Genomic DNA, 19,801 nt, shown 5'->3' on the forward strand with positions numbered 1-19,801 from the left:
TGAGGCTGAAATTTGGAACTGTTCCCTGAAAGTTACTAAACTGCATTGACAGTTTGTCCCAATAATTACATTACTAAGTATATACTTCATAGAGATAAAAGAAAGAAGAAAATGACATATATATATATATATATGATATATATAATGTTTATAGCAACTCTTTTTATAGTAACAAAAGACTGGATACAAAAGAGGGGTATGTATCAACCAGGAAATGGCTAAACAAATATGGCATATCAATATAATGGAATATTACTAGATCATAAAAATAACAAAATGGACAAAGTTAGGGGAAACTGAGGAGGCTTATTTGACTTGAGGCATATTAAAATTAGTGGAACCTAGACAATAATATATGCAATGATGATAGCATTATAAAGAAAAGCAACTGCAAAAGTCTTTAGATTTCTGATCAATACAATGACAACCAGAGGACCAAAGTAGAATCCTCCTACCCACCTGCTTAGAGAGGAATAGTAGACACAAAATATCATATGTGATATGTCTTTTGGGATATTTCTAAAATGTAATTTGCTTTACTTTATTATGAATAATTTTACAAGGGCTTCATTTTATTTTTAAAATTGATTGGGGAGAGATAAAATAAATGCTTATTAATTGAAAAATAAAATATTTTTAAAGTAGACAATTGTAAAAAAATGTCAAGGAAGTATGGGACAAGAGTGAGATATAAAGGCAACTGAAGTGATAACACATAAATCAGAATTGAACTAGACAGTGCTAACCTCGGCAGCACATATAATAAAATTGGAATGATACAGAGAAGATTAGCATGGCTCGGGCACAAGTATGCCATGCAAATTCATAAAGCTTTCCATATTTTTAAAAATCCCCAGAAGAAAACTAAATTAGAGAGCCTGAAACTTAAGGGAGAAATTAATAAAATCTAAAGTGAAAGAACTATTGAACTAATAAATAAGACAAGAAGCTGGTATTTTGAAAAAAAAACAAACAAAATAGACAAAGTACTGCTCAATCTCATTTTAAAAAATGAAAGAAGAAAACCAAATTAACAGTATCGTAGATGAAAAGGGAGACCTCACCTTCAATAAAGAGGAAATTAAGGCAATCATTAAAATCTATTTTGCCCAATTATATGGCAATAAATATGCCAATCTAGGTGATATGAATGAATATTTACAAAAATATAAATTGACTAGATTAACAGAAGAAGAAATAGAATTCTTAAATAATCCCATATCAAAAAAAAAAAAAAAGAAATTGAACAAGCCATCAAAGAACTCCCTAAGAAAAAATCACCAGAACCTGATGGATTCACAAGTGAATTCTATCAAACATTCAAAGAAATAGCTAATCCCAATACTATACAAACTATTTGACATAATAAGCAAAGAGGGAGTTCTAACAAATTACTTTTTATGACACAAATATGGTACTGATTCCAAAGCCAGGCATGCCAAAAACAGAGAAAGAAAACTACAGACCAATCTCACTAATGAACATAGATGCAAAAATCTTAAATATAATACTAGCAAAAAGACTCCAGCAAGTGATCAGGAGGGTTATTCCCTATGATCAGGTAGGATTTATACCAGGAATGCAAGGATGGTTCAATATTAGGAAAGCCCTCCACATATTTTACCATATGAACAAGCAAATCAACAAAAATCACATGATTATCTCAATAGACACAGAAAAAAGCCTTTGACAAAATACAACACTCATTCCTATTGAAAACACTAGAAAGTTTAGGAATAGAAGGGTCTTTCCTAAAAATACTAACCAATATTCATCTAAAACCATCAGCCAACATCATCAGCAATGGAGATAAACTAGATGTATTCCCAATAAGATCAGGAGTGAAACAAGGATGCCCATTATCACCTCTATTATTTAACATTGTACTAGAAACACTAGCAGTAGCAATTAGAGAAGAAAAAGAAATTGAAGGTATTAAAATAGGCAATGAGGAGACCAAGCTATCACTCTTTGCGGATGATATGATGGTCTACTTAAAGAATCTTAGAGAATCAAACAAAAAGCTAGTCAAAATAATCAAGAACTTTAATAAAGTTGCAGGTTACAAAATAAACCCACATAAGTCATCAGCATTCTACATATTGCCAATACCTCTCAGCAGCAAGAATTTGAAAGAAAAATTCCATTTAAAATTATCCTAGACAATATAAAATACTTAGGAATCTATCTGCCGAGACAAACAGGAACTATATGAATACAACTACAAAACACTTTCCACACAATTAAAACTAGATGTAAATAATTGGAAAAACATTAACTGCTCATGGGTAGGATGAGCTAACATAACAAAAATGACAATCCCACCCAAAATTATTTACTTATTTAGTGGCATACCTGTTGAACTACCAAACAACTTTTTTACTGAATTAGAAAAAAAAAAACATAAAGTTTATTTGGAAGAACAAAAGATCAAGGATATCCAGGGAAATCATGAAAAAAAATGTGAAGGAAAGTGACCTTGCAGTTCACATCTCAAACTATACTATAAAGCAGTCATCATCAAAGCAATATGGAACTGACTAAGAGACAGAAAAGAGGATCAGTGGAATAGATTTGGGGTAAGTGACCTCAGCAAGACAGTCTATGATAAGCCCAAATATCCCATCTTTTGGGGCAAAAATCCACTATTTTATAAAAAACTGCTGGGAAAATTGGAAGACAGTGTGGGAGAGACTAGGTTTGGATCAATATCTTGAAGCCTACAGCAAGATAAACTCAGAATGGGTGAATGACTTGAACATAAAGAAAAAAATCTATGAGTAAATTAGGTGAACACATAATAGTATAAATATCAAACCTTTGGGAAAGGAAATATTTCAAAACCAATCAAGACTTAGAAAAAATCATAAAGTTTAAGATAAATAATTTTGATTACATCAAATTAAAAAGTTTTTGTACAAACAAAACCAATGTAACCAAAATTAGAAGGGAAGTAACAAATTGGGAGACAGTTTTCATAACAAAAACTTCTGACAAATGTCTAATTACTTAAATTAAAAAGAGCTAAGTCAATTGTACAAAAAATCAAGTCATTCTCCAATTTATAAATGGGCAAGGCACATGAATAGGCAATTTTCAGTTAAAGAAATCAAAGCCATTAATAAGCACATGAAAAAGTGTTCTAAATCTCTTATAATCTGAGAGATGCAAATTAAAACAACTCTGAGGTATCACCTCACACCTAGCAGATTGGCTAACATAACAGCAAGGAAAAGTAAAGAATTCTGGAGGGGATGTGGCAAAGTTGGGATATTAATGCATTCCTGGTGGATTTGTGAATTGATCCAACCATTCTGGAGGGCAACTTGGTACTATACCCAAAGGTGCTAAATGATTCTCTTCCCTTGGATCCAGCCATAGCACTGCTGGGTTTGTACCCCAAAGAGATAATAAGGCAAAAGACTTGTACAAGAATATTCATAGCTGCGCTTTTTGTGGTGGCCAAAAATTGGAAAATGAGGGGATGCCCTTCAATTGGGGAATGGCTGAACAAATTGTGGTATGTTGTTGATGGAATATTATTGTGCTAAAAGGAATAATAAAGTGGAGGAATTCCATGGAGACTGGAACAACCTCCAGGAAGTGATGCAGAGCGAAAGGAGCAGAACCAGGAGAACAATGTACACAGAGACTGATACACTGTGGGATAATCGAATGTAATGGACTTTTCCATTAGTAGCCATGCAGTGATCCTGAACAACCTGGAGGGTTGATCTACGAGAAAGAACACTATCCACATTCAGAGGAAAACTGTGCGAGTAGAAACACTGAAGAAAAACAACTTCTTCCTAGTGCAAACATCAACAACATGGAAATAGATTCTTATTAAGATCACATGTAATACCCAGTGGAATTGTGCATCAGCTACAGGAAGGGTAGGGAGAAGGGAGGGAGGGATAGAATATGATTTTTGTAACCAAAGAATAATGTTTGAAATTGACCAAATTAAAAAAAAAACAGAATTTAACTAGACAAAGCCATATGATTGTTTACATCATGTTCTATCATATCATCTAATATCATCTAAAACACCTAGGTAACTGACTTTAGTACTTTCTAAATATCATCTAATGAATACAAAAAAACAACAATGCAATTTGCCATATTCTTGGCAACTAAAAGTTTTAGAGAGTTTCCTACAACATTGAAAGGTGTGGTTACCAAATCAAGGTCCCAAAGGTAATATGTATTACAGGAAGCACTTAAACCATTGACTCTGCACTCTATCTCTCTTTAAAATTTTTTATTTGCTTTCAGATTACAGAGAAGATTCCAACAGATGTTCTTGAGTTGGAGAAAATAATGCCATAGTCTAGGTTTCACCCTATTTGAAATTGTGTCACTCTAAATAAAGCAAAATCTACTTTTAGGATCATTTGTATTCTCAAAGCTTTGCCTTGGATCAGGAATATGTCAATTCTTCCTTTCGACAAGATATAGGAGTACCAAAGTAAACAATATTTTAAAATAATTAACTCAGAAGATAGTAAAAACTCTGGATCCAGAGAACCTGGGTTCAAATTCTGGTTCTTCTACTTAATGCCTGATCATCCTGGACAATCCATCAGCCACTCAACAGGCATTTATTTTTAAGGGCTTACAAGATACCAGGCATTGTGCAAAGTTCTGAGAGGAAAAGAAATCTAATAGTCCCCAGCTTCAAAAATCTCATCTTTTGGAGGAAAATTTATCTCTCTGACTCTCAATGTCTTGTCTATAATATAAGAATATTGTGCTAGATGGTCCCTACCATCCTTTTTTAACTCTATGTCAATGAATCTATAAGCATTTAAGGAATTTTATCTCTTCTTTTGATATTTTGAAATATTATTTATTTTTAACATTGTTTTCCTTTTAAATTAAGTCCCAAATTCTGTCTCTCCCTGTTACTCCTTCCCTATCCACTGAGAAGGCAAGGAAAATTATATCAATTATATATGTGAAATCATGCAAATATATTTCCAAATTAACCGTGTTGGAAAAAAGCCAAAAATAATAAAGAGAAAAATATAGTTCAATTTTTCCCTCAGAGTTTATTGGCTCTCTCTCTGGAGGTAGAGAGCAATCTTTCATCATGAGTTCTTGGGAACTGTATTGGATCATTGTATTGATCAGAGTTGCTAAGTCTTTCATAACTGATCATCATTACAATATTGCTGTTACTGAGCTGTGCCCAATAATCTTCTGTTTCTTTTTGCTTCACTATGGATCAATTCATATGTCTTGCCATTTTCTCTTTGAACCCCTTCCATCATTTATTACAGCAACATAGTACTCTATCATAATCAAATGCTACAATTTATTTAGGAATTCCCTAACTGATGAGCATACCTTCAATTTCTAGTTCTATGTCATCACAAAAAGAATTGTTATAAATATATATTTTTTTACATTTAGATCCTTTCTTTTTTGATTTTTTTTAGTACAGAACAAGTACTGGTTTTGCTGGGTCCAAGGGTATGCAGAGTTTTATAGCCCTTTGGGCCTAGTTCCAAATTGTTATACTGAATGTTTGGATTAGTTCTCTATGCCACCAAGAGATAACTAATGTCTATTTTCCCTCATCTTCTCCAGCATTTGTCATTTCTGCTAGATGTAAGGTGGTACCTCAGCTTTGTTTTAATTGGCCCTTCTTCAATCATTAGTGATGTTGATAATTTTTTGACTATAGATAACTTTGATTTCTTTTTCTGAAAACTACTTGTGCATATTTTTTGACCATTTATCAACTGGGTACTGAATCTTATTTTTTATATATTGGACTCTATTCTTTGTGTGTTTGCAACATGATACCCTTATCAGAGAAACTTGCTATAAATTTTTTAATATTATTTCATTGTCCTTGGTATCTTTTAGTAAAATATATTTTATCTGATTAAATCTTTATTTAAGAAAATTTTTGTTTTTTGTTTTGATTGAGATCATGATTGCTGTCCCTGCCTTTATTTTTACTTCAACTGAAGCCTTTTATTTTAACACTGTGTGTATCTATCTTAAAGAACGTCTCTTGTAAACATCATATTATTGGATTCTGGTCTCTAACATATTCTGCTACCTATTTCCATTTTATTATTAAAATCATCCCATTCACAATCACAGTTATGATTTCTTTATATTTTCTTCCATCCAATCTTCTGTTTATCCTTCTCTCCTTCCAGCTCTTCTAATCCTATTCCTCTTCAAAAGTCTATTTTAGTTCTACCACTGCCTCTCTTAATACATCCTCTCTTTTATCACTCCCATCATATCTATTATCCCCTTCCTTCCCTATTTCCCTGTTGGGTTAGATAAATTTCTATACCCAACTTAGTATTATGTATATACATATATATTCTTTCCTCTTTAAACCAATTTCAATGAAAATGAGATTCAAACATTGCCCATCCCTCTTTTCCCTGAAGACTATAAAAGCTCTTCTTTGCTTACCTCTTTAATATGAGAAAAAAATTCCCAATTCTCCCTCTGCCTTTCCTATCTTCCCAATGAATCTCATTTTTTCACCTTTAAGATTTTTTTGGAAGTCATTCCAACATATTTGATACACATCCATACCCTCTATATATGTAGACTTATTCTAACTGCCCTAATCATTACAACATTTTTAGAGATTACTCTTGAGCTTCAGATCTTACAGTGTAGATTTCTTTTTTTATGCCTTGTCTTAGACCATGTCTTATGTGGAGATATTGTCCAGAGGTATCCAGCCAATATACATGAGATTATAAGTCATTTCAAGACATGGAGAAATGAAAAAAAAATCATTCTTCTAATAAAAAAACTGAGGGACTCCCAGTTTGGACCCCAACTGATCCAAAGATTTGTTTTTGCTTTTGTTTTTCCCCTTTCCCCTATGTATCAGAAGCACCTCAGCTGAAGGATTATTTCAATAGGTATTTATTTAAGCCATTTCCATTGGCTAGGCAATAAGAAGCATGCTCAGTATGAAAGTGTAGGAGACATCATTGGCTACTTTCAAAAAGTGAGATTAAAAGAAAGGCAGGAAAAGAGTTCACAATGAACAAAGAGAAATAGGTTAGAATGAAAGAAATTCCCCTACATCTTACATTCTTCAGCGTCTTTTATTGTTGTTCTTATCTCTGAACCTTCAGTAGCCAATATGGTACCTTGCACATAGTAGGAATTATTGAATTGAATTTAACTCTGTGTCTGAATACTTCTATGACTTCATAAAATGAGGTTAATCCTCTATGAAAGCCATTAGATTTGATGTGCTAAAATGCACAATATTTCTCTGAATAACAACAACAAAGAGGAGATCTCAACATGCATATTCTAAGTGTCTACTGTATGGCAGCCACTGAGGATTTTTATTTTCTTTCAACTGTTATTTCATCTGAATCTTAAATTCCCTGCAAGAAACTTCCTTCTCCCAATGCAGATGCAAAACTCTGTTCTACCTTTTTCTGAAAAAGTTGCTTAATACTAAGAAATGTGTTGACTTGCCTAGGATCACATAGTGAATATATTTCTTAGTTCTCTGCAATGCAGGCCAGTATTGCTTTCCAAAATCTCACCATTTTGCAGGTTTGGATAGTCCCTTCTCTTAGAAGATACCGAAAACATCATTAAGACTTGGTTGGGCCGGGGGTCTAAGTATCAGCATCTGGTTTTTAGGAAGCTACTTGCTGACCTGAATACAAAAGATCACAAAGAACTCCGACCCTTTTCCAGAAGCTCCTGGTGTGGATCAATAACATGTCTCACACTGGGAAGCTGTGTTCCTCTGAAACAATGAGGACCTCTCACTCAACAACCTTGTTGAATGCCCTCATCCCATGACAGAGAAACCAATTTCCTTTTGTTGAATGAACCATGAGTATTTCATTCTGTTCAATATCAGATGTAAACAGCCTCTGGATTGGCTTGACTCAGGTTCAGTCCACAACTATGAGTTCTAAAACTGAATGGAACTTAGTGGCATTAAAGCTCGAATGTCATCTGGGCTTCCTATCCTGGGTCTCATTCATCAATATTAATCTTTGGGCACTTTTATGTAGTGAACTAATACTCAATTTATTCATAACACTATTCATTAAATATCTCCAGTATTCCAGACACTAGGGGTAGAAAAACAAAAAAGTGAAATAACCCCAAACTTTCCAGGAAGTTACATGCTCCTGAATGAAGTCAATAAAAGGGAACAAAGTGGAAAGACCATTGAATTAGAAAGCAGAAGATATGCTAGTTCTGTGTCTTCCACTAACTAGTTGTGTGACTGCAGGGACCTTTCTTACACTTTCTGAACCTTGTTTTCCTTGATTTTTAGATGGGAGCGGTTAGGGTTGATGATGCTTATGTTGTCTTTTACATTTAATATCTTATGGGCTTATATCTTTAAACAGGTCAACCAAGTATGTGGCATCTTGAACTAACTGCTTCCTATAGTATATAAAGATAACATACTGGCTAGTCCTGGAAAAATCATTTCAATAAGAAGATATTCTCTGCCTCTGCCCTCTCCCTCTCCCCCCCTCTCTCTCCCTCTCTTCCTCCCTCCTTCCTTCCTTCTCTCTCTCTCTCTCTCTCTCTCTCTCTCTCTCTCTCTCTCTCTCTCTCTCTCTCTCTCTCTCTCTCTCTCTCTCTTTCCCCCACCCCAATCTCTCTCATTCTCCTTATCTCTAAGTCTCTGTTTCTGTCTTCTCTGTTTGAAGATATTCTAGTTCATTTTTCCTATATAAATTACATAAAGAAGATCAAAGAACACACAATGATTATTTTTCTTTAGTGGCAGAAACTGGCTGCTATCAAATTTAAAAAAATCCAACAAATTAATTGGCATAGATTATCCCAATGCTCTCAATTATCTTCAGGCTGAAAATTATGGGTGAAACTGTATTTATTTATTTAATATTCTGCTCAGCCTCTGAAATAATGAGCTGTGTTTGTTCACTGCCATGTGAGCTTTTAAAAGACGCTGTCCTTTTTGTAATCACGGTTTGTGATTTGTAGAATGCTGGTATAAAGTGATTCCTCTGAAAGCCATGGAGGATGATGCAAAACAAACAAGCTAAACTAATCCAAGGCTTCAGAAGCAAAAATTAGGTTGCTACCAATTCTGAAGTAAAACCATTCAACCTGCAAGATTGTTTCCTTTGTTGACTCAGATTTAGTACTACATGAGAGTGCCCAGTGACAACATTAGCTTGTCTGTTAGATGCCAACTGTATATTTGAAAAAATATATCCACAACTATTTTCAATAGCAACCTTTGTTTTCCAAGTATTTTTTATGATTTCTTTTGAATGGAGGCAGTCATAGAGTGTAGAGTACTGGATCTGAACACTTGTTTGATCTATAGAATCATAAATTTAGGACTAAGGGACATCTTAACAGTCATCCAGAGACATCACAAGGTCACAGAAATGAGAAGTTGAGAAATTCAGATTTAAATCCATATTTTTGGTTGATTCTAAAACCAGTGTTCTTTAGATCTCAAGTTCCTTTTTCCCTTGCCTTCTACCTCAATGACACAAAATTCTGCTCACTTCTTTGAATCCTGACTTTTTCACATGGAGATGATTTCTAAAGTCTCTTTCAATGATCAATCCTGTCATCTCAAATATGAGAACATTGTCTTCCTTCTAATACTGATAAATAAAATTTCTAGTCAGTTTCAGATCAAATTTCATACCCAGTCCTGCAAAAATCCATCAAGAAACCACAGACACTCTAGATGTTTTGCTATCAACTTTATTACTCCCCTAATTGTTCCTTGCAACTGTCAGCCTCTGCACCTGACCTCCAGAAACCATCCTCCCACTCCCTCTGTACCAGATTTTGAGATTTATGCAGATTTTGAACTCTTTGGCTTAGGCCCAAGTAAGTGTGGTGAATGACTGAAGGACTAAAAGGACCTGACTTATTTGGTTGTCATCTTCAGACCTTGCTTCATGTCCCATGCAGGAGTAACCCATAAGAATACAGGGTCCTGCCCAATACTTTTGTTATCTATCCAGTTACTGTTGTTCTCTTATTCCTGGCCACCTGCTTTCTAGTTCTTGCTCTTAGAACAGTATTCAGATCAATACTTTCATGGTAAACAGAAGCACCCTATGGCTCCATTCACAATTGCTGCGCCCCTGCAGGTCAAAGCTCTAATCCTTGCTTGGTCCCCACTCTGTATACTGTATATATTCATGATGGTGAACCTATGGCATGTGTGCCAAAAAGGACACACAGCGCCCTCTCAGTAGGCACACCTTCAATTGCCACCCCCAGAATGCATTACTAGAAAGCCAGAGGAACTGTTGCTATTCCCCTCCCCCTCTCCATGTGCCTGAGGACATTCCTCACTTCCCCTACCCCTCTGTCCAGCAGCCCAATGAGAATGCTCCCTCTTTCCCTTTTCTGGGGTACAGGGGTGCCAGGGAGTAAGGTGGGAGGTGCGGCACAGCACTTGGTCTTGGGGAGGCATGGTGTGGCATTCAGTCTCTTGGAGGGGTGAGCACAGCACTCCATCTTTAAAAGGTTCACCATTACTGTTATATATTATTAGATATAATATACTATTAGAATATAGGTTCCTCTGAGTGCAGGAACTATCCTATATTTGTATTTTCATCTCCAATATTTTATTTAATTAAATTTATTTAGAATATTTTTCCATGGTTACATGATTCATGTTCTTTCCCTCTCCTCTCTCCCTCCATAGCCAATGAGTAATTCCACTAGGTTTTACATATATCATTGATCAAGACTTATTTCTATATTATTAATATTTGTATTATAGTGATTGCTTAAGTCTACATCCCCAATCATATCCCCATTGACCCATGTGATTGAGCAGTTGTTTTTCTTCTGTGTTTCTACTCCCTCAGTTCTTTCTCTGGATGTCAACACCCTTTTCTAATAAAAGAAAGGGGTAAGGGAGTCAGAAGCCTATACCTGACATCCTTTTTATCACTGTTTAACCTAAAATCCAGGGGAATAAAACAAAAAGAAGGGTGAATAAATTGAGGGGACAGAGGATATGAAAGGGTAGCCTCAATATGATCATGTGACTCACTTAATGGGGCAGACAGATTCTCATTGGTCACCTCCAGAGAACTTTTTAGGGCTCTGAAGCTCTGATCTCCATGACAACTGACCTGGTCATTCTCTATGACTCCTAATTTGGACAATGATACATGGTACTAAAGCTGGCCTGACAAACATTGTTTCCACATTGTTCATCTCAGAATCTATACTGTTTCAAATGTGAATCTGTCTGTCTTTATTCCTGTCACTATCATTTTCTTTCTTTGCCCATTATCTATCTTCACTTTGTCTTTCCTTCCTTCCTTCCTTCGTTCCTTCCTTCGTTCCTTCGTTCGTTCGTTCGTTCGTTCCTTCCTTCCTTCCTTCCATTAATGTATGGAACTCTTCTTTTAGAAACTTACTTCATTAGCATATATTAGTAAATATGTGACTTAATAGTATTAGGGATTTAACTATAAGGGAGAATTGGGTGGGCTTGGCTGAAAAGTTAAATAAGTTGTCCCTGGTCACACAACTAGTCTGTTTAAGAACTAGGACTTAAAATTTCCTTGTTCTGATTATAAGACTTTTAAGTTCTATTCACTCTGCTATGCTACCTTAGCAAAACGATCTCCCCTCAAGGAGCTTATATTTTGCTAACAAGAATATACTATTTACACAGATAAGTAAATACCAAATGATATTAGGGAGAGAATGTGTCCAAGTTGGAGTTCAAGAAATGTCTCTTATTTATAGCAGCTCTTTTTGTGGTGGCAAGGAATTGGAAATTGAGGGAAGTTCATCAATTGGGGAATGGCTGAGAATATTGTGGTATTTGATGGTGATGGAATACTATTGTGATGTAAGAAATTGTGAACCATATGATTTCAGAAAGAACTGGAAAGATCTACATGAATTGATGCAGAGTGAAATAAGGAGAACCAGGAGAACACTGCATACAGTAACTGCAATATTGTAGAATGATTGACAGTGAATAATTTAGCTACTCTAAGCAATATAATAATCCAGGCTAGTTCTGAAGGACTTCTAAAAAGTATGCTATATAGCCACCTCCAGAGAAAGGACTGTTTAAGTTGAATGCAGAGAAAAGCATAGTATTTTTTCACTTTTTTTTTAAATCCTTACATTCTGTCTTGGAACCAATACTGTGTATTGGTTCCAATGCAGAAGAGTGGTAAGGGCTAGGCAATAGGAGTTAAGTGACTTGCCCAAGGTCACACAGCTGGGAAGTGTCTGAGGCCAGATTTGAACCCAGGACCTCCCATATATAGACCTGATGCTCAATCCACTAAGTCACCCAGCTGCCCCCTTTTTTTTTTTACTTTTAAAAAGCCTCTCGTGGGATGAAACAGCTGAACAACAATAGCAGCAGCAAAGCCATCTTCTAAATGTTATATTTTTATGTCCTGATGGCTTGAGGGAGAAAAGACATCAGAGATAATTTATTCCAACATCTTCATCTTATCCAAATGGAATCTGATGTGCTAAATATTTGACTTGTTACATAGATACTAAATGGAAAAACAAGGATCTGAACGGAGGTCCTTTGCCTCCTACTAAGGTGCCCCTCTTCTACTACTTGACTCTCTTCCTGCAAAAAAAATATATTTTTCACTCAATAAGCATAATGATTCTTCTTTCTCCATCAAATGAGTTGTGTACATGAATGCAATTTCCTCTATATAGTAGATTTGCTTTGAAGTTAACACAATAACTGATAAAGAGCACTGTTACTTGGAAGTCTATAATCTGATTGTTACACTTGGATAAGTTCTTTGAATCAGCTTGCTATAACTGAAAGGGCACTAGGATGAGAGTCAGCAGTTCTGGGTTCTCTTCCTGTCTTTACCCCTTACTTGCCATGTGATTTTGGGCAAGCCATTTCTTATCTACAGAGTTCCTTTAGCTCTTCTCTAAAAGGAGAGAATTTAATTACCTGATCACTAAAATCCTTCTAGCTGCAGTGAGGCAATTTTTCATTTTGTTCATTTTATCCCTTATTTCCCAGTGATTCGACATGGATAACCATACAGAATTCTGGTGTAAGTCAGTAATCAACAAGTGTTTGTTAAGTGATATATGTCTGACACCGTACTGAGCATTAGGTAAACAAAAAAGAGCAAAAACATAAAAATAGGCTTTGCCTTTAGGAGGCTTAAATTCTGAGGAGTGGAAACAATAAATAAATAGAAATGTATAGGATTCATACAAAGAAGTAAAACAGTGACTGTGGAGGGGAAGACTTTAGTAGCTAGGGAGGGAGGAGAAAAGATCTGGTATTTGAATTGGATCTTTATAGAAGCCAGGGCTTCTAAGAGGAACAAGGGAGATCTTTCCAGGAAGAGAGGATGACCATTACAAAGGCACAAGGATGGAATATTGAGTATCCTGTTCAGTAACAAGGAGACTCCTAGGACGTCATCACAGATTTAGTTTATGGAGGAAAGAAAAGTGTAATAAGACTGGGAAAGTAGGAACACTCCAGGTTGTGAAGGGGCCAGGTGTTCATGAGAGAACTTTTTCTCTTTGGAGTTTCTTAAGATGAGGACAGGAGAAAAAAAATCGGTTGTCATGAAATTTGTGATTGAATTTGCATCCCTGATCTGGGAAAAGAAAGCTATTGCAGGATATTGACTTTAAGATGGCCTTGGAGAGAGAAGAGAGAATTTGAAATCCACCCACTCAGATAGCAAACTCTGGGGTGGAAGAATAGAAGGTAATTGCTCAATCTGCCTGCATTTGTTGAGGTTAATTTTTTTTTAAGAGGATGTCCCAAACCTTAAAACCTCAGCAAATATCAGAGTATCTTTTCCGATTGCATATTGTGATCAAAGAGAGTCCTCAGGGAGGGCAAAATCTACTGATGCAGAGACTCTGTGTTTGTGTGTGTGGCTAGGTTATTTCAGTCTAAACTACTTTGATTACTTTTCAGTCTAAACACAATAAGCACCCTTGACCTTGAGTTGCAGACTCTTGATAGATAAAAATCTGGGATCAGGGAGAAACAGGTGAAAATGAATTTTTTCTACCTTTATTATGAACAGTTGCCAATAAGGAATCAATAAAAGTAATATGAAAAGCAGTGATTAAGTGATTTTTAGATAAAATGAGCAGTATGTTCCATTTTTAAAATGCACTGATATCCGAAAGAGTTCTTTACCTAAAGTCAAGTCTCTTATTTGTCTGTGTCATTCAGGAAGCTCAGCCATACTGAAGCTCCCAATGTGGGTCAGAGAAGCATCAAATTGTGAGGCTCCCAGACCTCCCCTTAACAGTTCTGTAGTACAACTTCCCACCCAATGCCCATGTCCCTTCTAGATCATGCCTTGTGTGTCATCATTAAGAACCTGATTAGACAATTTTATTAATTTCAATAGAAATATGTGCTTCCTTATTAATGCATTAAATGAAGAAGGCATTTCACTTAAAATATAGGCATGTTAAAAACTTGATTTTATTTTTAAATACATCATATGAAAATTGGTGTTCTTAAAAAAAAACATTAAAATGTAGAGTGATGGGGCAGCTCGGTAGCACAGTGGACAGAGCACCATGTCTGGAGTCAAAAAGGACCTGGGTACAAATCTAAACCCAGATACATCCCAGCTGTGTAACCCTGGGCAAATCACTCAACATCAATTGTCTAGTCCCCATTTCTCGTCTCTTAGAACTGATACTCAGTAGTAATTCCAAGTCAGAAAGTAAGAGAAAAAATATTAAACTCAGGGTGGTCTTTGACAAAGCAACGTACATGTCATGTAGGATATCTGATCCATTTTTAACCATACTGTGATATGAAAATAACTGATTTATATTGGGGCTAAAGTAACGCTTACTGCTAATACTGCTGTGATTTGTGACCTATATTCATAATGGAAGGAATGACTAAATTTTACCTAGAGGTTAATGAAAATAAAGATATAATTATTTTTCTCATCCAGATTCCCTGAAATCTATCCATAGATCTTCAGGTTAGGAACCTCTTTTCTAATCTTCCTTTGAAGATCTCTATTGGGAATTATTTTCCAAAAAGCTATGCCAGTACAAATGCCTGAAACCTATAAACTGCCCTGAGACCAATAAAACTCATTTGTGGCAAGCAGCCTCTGCTCTTGGATGTGCCTTTTAATCCTCTCTGACATCTCTCCTCATCTATAAATGTACTTTTGCCAAGTTTGTAGTACTTCTTTTTTTTTTTCTTCCAGCCTCCTACCCTGATCCCAACTTCCCTGACTATGATATCACTCAGGAGAAAACAACTAGCCTGTGAGCTTGGTTAAATTGAGTATGGCAAGTCCGAAGGTTTTTGTCTCTCCAAAGAACTGTCACTGACCACCTCCTGCTGTGAACTGAAGACCACTGCATCTGATGCTCTGGCAACTAATGGAGACAATATTTTATGATTAGTCACTTTTAAACACAGCTGATTACAGCCATAGATGTAGAGCTTGAAGGGATCTCAGGATGCCTAACACACACATTTTATTTAAAAGCAAAAACAAACAAGCCAAAAAACTGAAACTCCTTATTAAATCACATATGCGGCAAAGTTTCAGAACTGGGATGTAAAGCCGGGTCCTCTGATTTCAAAATTGATTCTCTTTCTTTTGTACCACTTTGCCTTTCTTTCAAGTCTTTCATATAAGACCTGTTACTGACATTTCACCTCTAATCTCTATTTATTCTTAAGTTCTTAATACTATATTTTGTTTTTTCCATCTTTGTGCCATTTTCTAACATATGCTCTCCCTTCCACTAAAGAGCCATTCTTTATGACAAAAAATAAAATAGAAAAACAAAATATTTCAACAAAATAAACTATAATGATATGGACTGGCCACTTTAGGATATGGTTCTTAAAAGAGATTTGGATTGTCCCTTTGTGACTAGTTGTACATTGTATGAGCACATGTTCTCCACCTGGTTCCCATCCAACATGTGAAACTCTGTGATGTGTTTTTATGGGCATGAGTGGTTGAGAGGTTGATACCTTGTAATTAGAAAAATCTTACAACTGGCTGAAGAAGTAGAAGAACTATTAACTCAGGAAAGAATAAACTAGTACTGAATTTGCATCCCAAAGGATTCATCTTTCTCTGTTTTTTCTTTCATTTCTACTGCAAGTGAAACAAAACTAATATTAGTTTACAGGAGGGAGAACAATACAGTTGAAAACATGGTGCCTTTCTTTTTGTTTGTTGTGTCTGTTTCCTGATATAAGGTGAACTAGTATCCTGAGATGGACCTTTTCAGATGATGACTCTGTGAGCTAGAGAGATCCTGAGGTTCCATCAGCACCATCTGAAGCCCTAATGGCATCTAGAGATGATTGTAGAGCATGTTGGTTGGATAGTAGACAATAACAAAGGAAGCACCTCCACATAGATATAAAATGACAGTCACAAGTTCAAGAAGTAGTTACTGATCAAGGACTCTGGAACGACCTTGTTCCACAGAGCCCAATAAAAGAGCTACACTTAAGGGGAGCTTCATTAGGACTCTATGAAGGAATAAAAAGAAACTGGGAACTACCCTTAGACTTATATGTTCTCTTCCTGTGTATCTCATTGACTTTCATTTCATGTTTAAATTCACATTCCCCCAAGGATCTTGAATGTGGGGAATATTTTGTAATACTTTTTAAGCCACATTTCCCCAGTAAATATTTTCCCCTAAAAGCCAATATGGTTCTATTGGTTGAGTGATAATGAGGAGTTCATCATTCAGAAACACATAAGCTATAGTTCTCAGGGTTACTTCTGATACCCCAAGGAGAGAGGTAATCAACTCCTGGCTGGGGACACAACTTGTCATTGCTAGTGGGAGTTTGGAGAATGAACCAAAGGGAGTATTATATAATCAACACTTCAGTGAAATCCAGTCAAATCCAATCATGTTTCATTTCCATAATGTCCCATTTCCACAAAGAAGAAAAGCAGATATATTTTCATATTTCTTCTTTATGACAGCTTGTTTTTTGTAATTGTACAATATATATTATTTTATGTTATTTTTAAATTTTGTTTTGTTGTAGTCATTTGTGTAGATTGTTTTCCATATATATTATGAATTTTTTTCAAACTATGTATGAAGCTTTGCATTTATTCCCATTAAATTCTATCTTGTTTCTTTGGGATCATTACAATACTTTAAAAAAATCTTTTCAGGTCCAATCTATTTGCTATTCTTCTCTACTCTGTGAATTTGATGAGTGTGCTATGTATTCCTTTATTCTTAATTCAATAAAAATTTATTGATTACCTACTAAGTATGAAGTGTTGTGTTTTGTTTAAATTATTGGTAAAAAATATTGACATGATAGGGCTGAGGATAGTTACTAAAAGAAAAGTATTTGACACATTATTGATTTGCCATGCCTATAGTTTCAACTCTGAGAAAGTGAGGAAATCAATAAGGTGATCTGTTACTTTGGCCATCACTCTGACTAACAAGGAGCAATTTATTGGTGAAATGGAAATAGTAGTAAACTTGAAAGAATGTGATTTTGTGCTCTGAAAGAATTTACACATTAAATAATCAGATCAGATTTTAGTAAAATACATTTTAGAAAGTAAAAACATTTTATGCATTATCACATGAATTAATTGTCTAAAATGGAATAGAAGGCTCTCAATAACAATTCTGACAATCAAATCATGTATGATTATATTAGAAAGGTATTTAAAGCGACCCATGTGACTTCCTAAGAATCTATCCAGTGAGTTCAGAACAAAAAAGATCATGTAGAAAAAATTCAAAGGAAATAATATTAAAAGCAAAAATGAAAGAGTAGCACTAAAGTTTAACAGTTATGTAAGGAAGATTGAAGTTCAAATCATATTTGTAGAGCATATCAAAGACGAGAAAATGGATCTTTAGATGTTTGTATTTTTTTTTTGAGAAATACCAAAGAAGGGATGGATGAGATATTTGGGGCAGATGAAATCATGCCTCCAGTTGACAGAGAAACATATCTACTCTATTTATATTCTTATTCCATATTTTCTGTCAGATAATATTATTTTATCTGGAAAAGGAAGAATAAACATGATTAATCAAATATGCCAGGCATTTATTAAGTGCTCACCATTTGCAAGGAACTTTGCTAGTCCTGGAGATTTAACAACAAAAGAGAAGTATGACCTCCACTCATAGAGTTTCCATTCTATCAGGAGTGCTATAATTGTACAAATAGGTAAATAGGAAGTTATTTGCATAGGGAAAAATATTAATTGGGTATAGAAAAGTATGGGATGGAGCCCCTAAACTGAGACTTGAAAAATGCTAAGGATTATTTGGAGTCAATAACCTGGTAGTTTAATTTACACCCCCCCCCCACATTATATATATATATATATATATATATATATATATATATATATATATATATATATATATATATATACAGACACACACATGCATAGTGTGTTGGTAAGTTTATATTCACCTACTCACAAATCAAAACAGTTCAGCCTCATTGCACAATCCCCAAATTGAGTTGATTACCTCCCCTCCAGAAAAGGAAGACTGGTTCTCTGGATTTTTTGTTGGAGGAAGTCTGTTATAGGTGGAGTTGGAGCAAGACAGATGATGAAATGGCTGGAGAGGTCCATTTCTGGGTAGATGGTTGGTAATTGGAACAATCTCAATGAAAAGAAGAATCCTTCCAAAAAAAAAAAAAACTTTATTGGGAGCAGAGGGGGATTGTTGCGGTTGGTCCTTTAAGCCTTGGTATATTATTAAAGCAATCCATTATTTCCAAGTGGGACTGCCATTCAAATGTGTATAAAATTGAAAAGCCATGTGAGCTTGGGCCATACACATTTAAAAGAAATAATGGAAAACCAAATATTCACTTCCAAATTTTCAGTGTTGTTTTCCCAACAGAATGTGAGGTCAACAAGGATAGGGACCATTTAAGTTTTTTTTTATTGCCTCCCCAAGATAGCATAGCATACAATGTACACTTAATATTATGTGAATTTTATTTGAGCAACATCCACCCTGGAAAGACCCAACATGGGAATCAGAGTCATGTCTATGATGACTGAACATAGGCATGATGGCATGTTGGTGCCAATGAGGTGAATGGCATAATGAATGAAAGCTGTTGGGCAATGAAAGAATCCAGGAAGAGGAGTTGAGTTTTGAAAAGCCAGCAAGGGAAGTTCATGGGCTCTTTTTGCTTCCATTCTTCTCCCTGATCTGACTCTCTCTCTCTGAGTTTGCTCTTTCTCTGAGCCATCCTGGAGGCTCTGATGTTATCTCTTGTCTCTGGCAAGTGTAAAATAAAATCCAGGTTAGGATTTTTAGCTTAAATTACAAAGGCTAGATATCTTCTTTTTCTCTTTCTTTCTCTTTACTATTAAATGCTTATAAAGGTAGTATAATGTTTCCAAGATTATTTTTTATTCATAACAATATGCACTTGCTGATATCTTGATGGACAATAACATATTACCTAGCTTCCTCAACTTTCTGTGGTGACAGCTTGGTGGCACAGTGGATGGAGATCCAAGTACGGTTTTAGAAAGATCTGATTTCAAATTTGACTTCAGACCCTTCCCAATTCTATAACCCTGAGTAAGTCTCTTAACTTCTTTTGTCTGAGTTTCTTCATCTGCAAAATGAGGATAATAACATCTATAACACAGGGATTTTGTGAGAATCACGTAAGATTATAATTGTAAAAACACAGCACAGTATCTGGCACATAGCTAAATGCAATATAAATGTTATCTGCTATTAATATTGTTATTATCGTTACTAAATTATGTGATTG

The 19,801-nt window shown here is 35.2% G+C and overlaps 1 non-coding gene across 1 annotated transcript; it reads left to right on the forward strand.

Annotated features, from left to right (window-relative positions):
* Positions 1–738: 738 nt before the first annotated feature.
* On the forward strand, positions 739–845 carry LOC130455722 (U6 spliceosomal RNA). Its single transcript, XR_008913818.1, has one exon. It is a non-coding gene; the product is annotated as a U6 spliceosomal RNA (small nuclear RNA).
* Positions 846–19,801: the final 18,956 nt, after the last annotated feature.

This window comes from Monodelphis domestica, chromosome 7 (assembly GCF_027887165.1).
Source record: "Monodelphis domestica isolate mMonDom1 chromosome 7, mMonDom1.pri, whole genome shotgun sequence".
Classification (NCBI taxonomy): Eukaryota; Metazoa; Chordata; class Mammalia; order Didelphimorphia; family Didelphidae; genus Monodelphis; species Monodelphis domestica.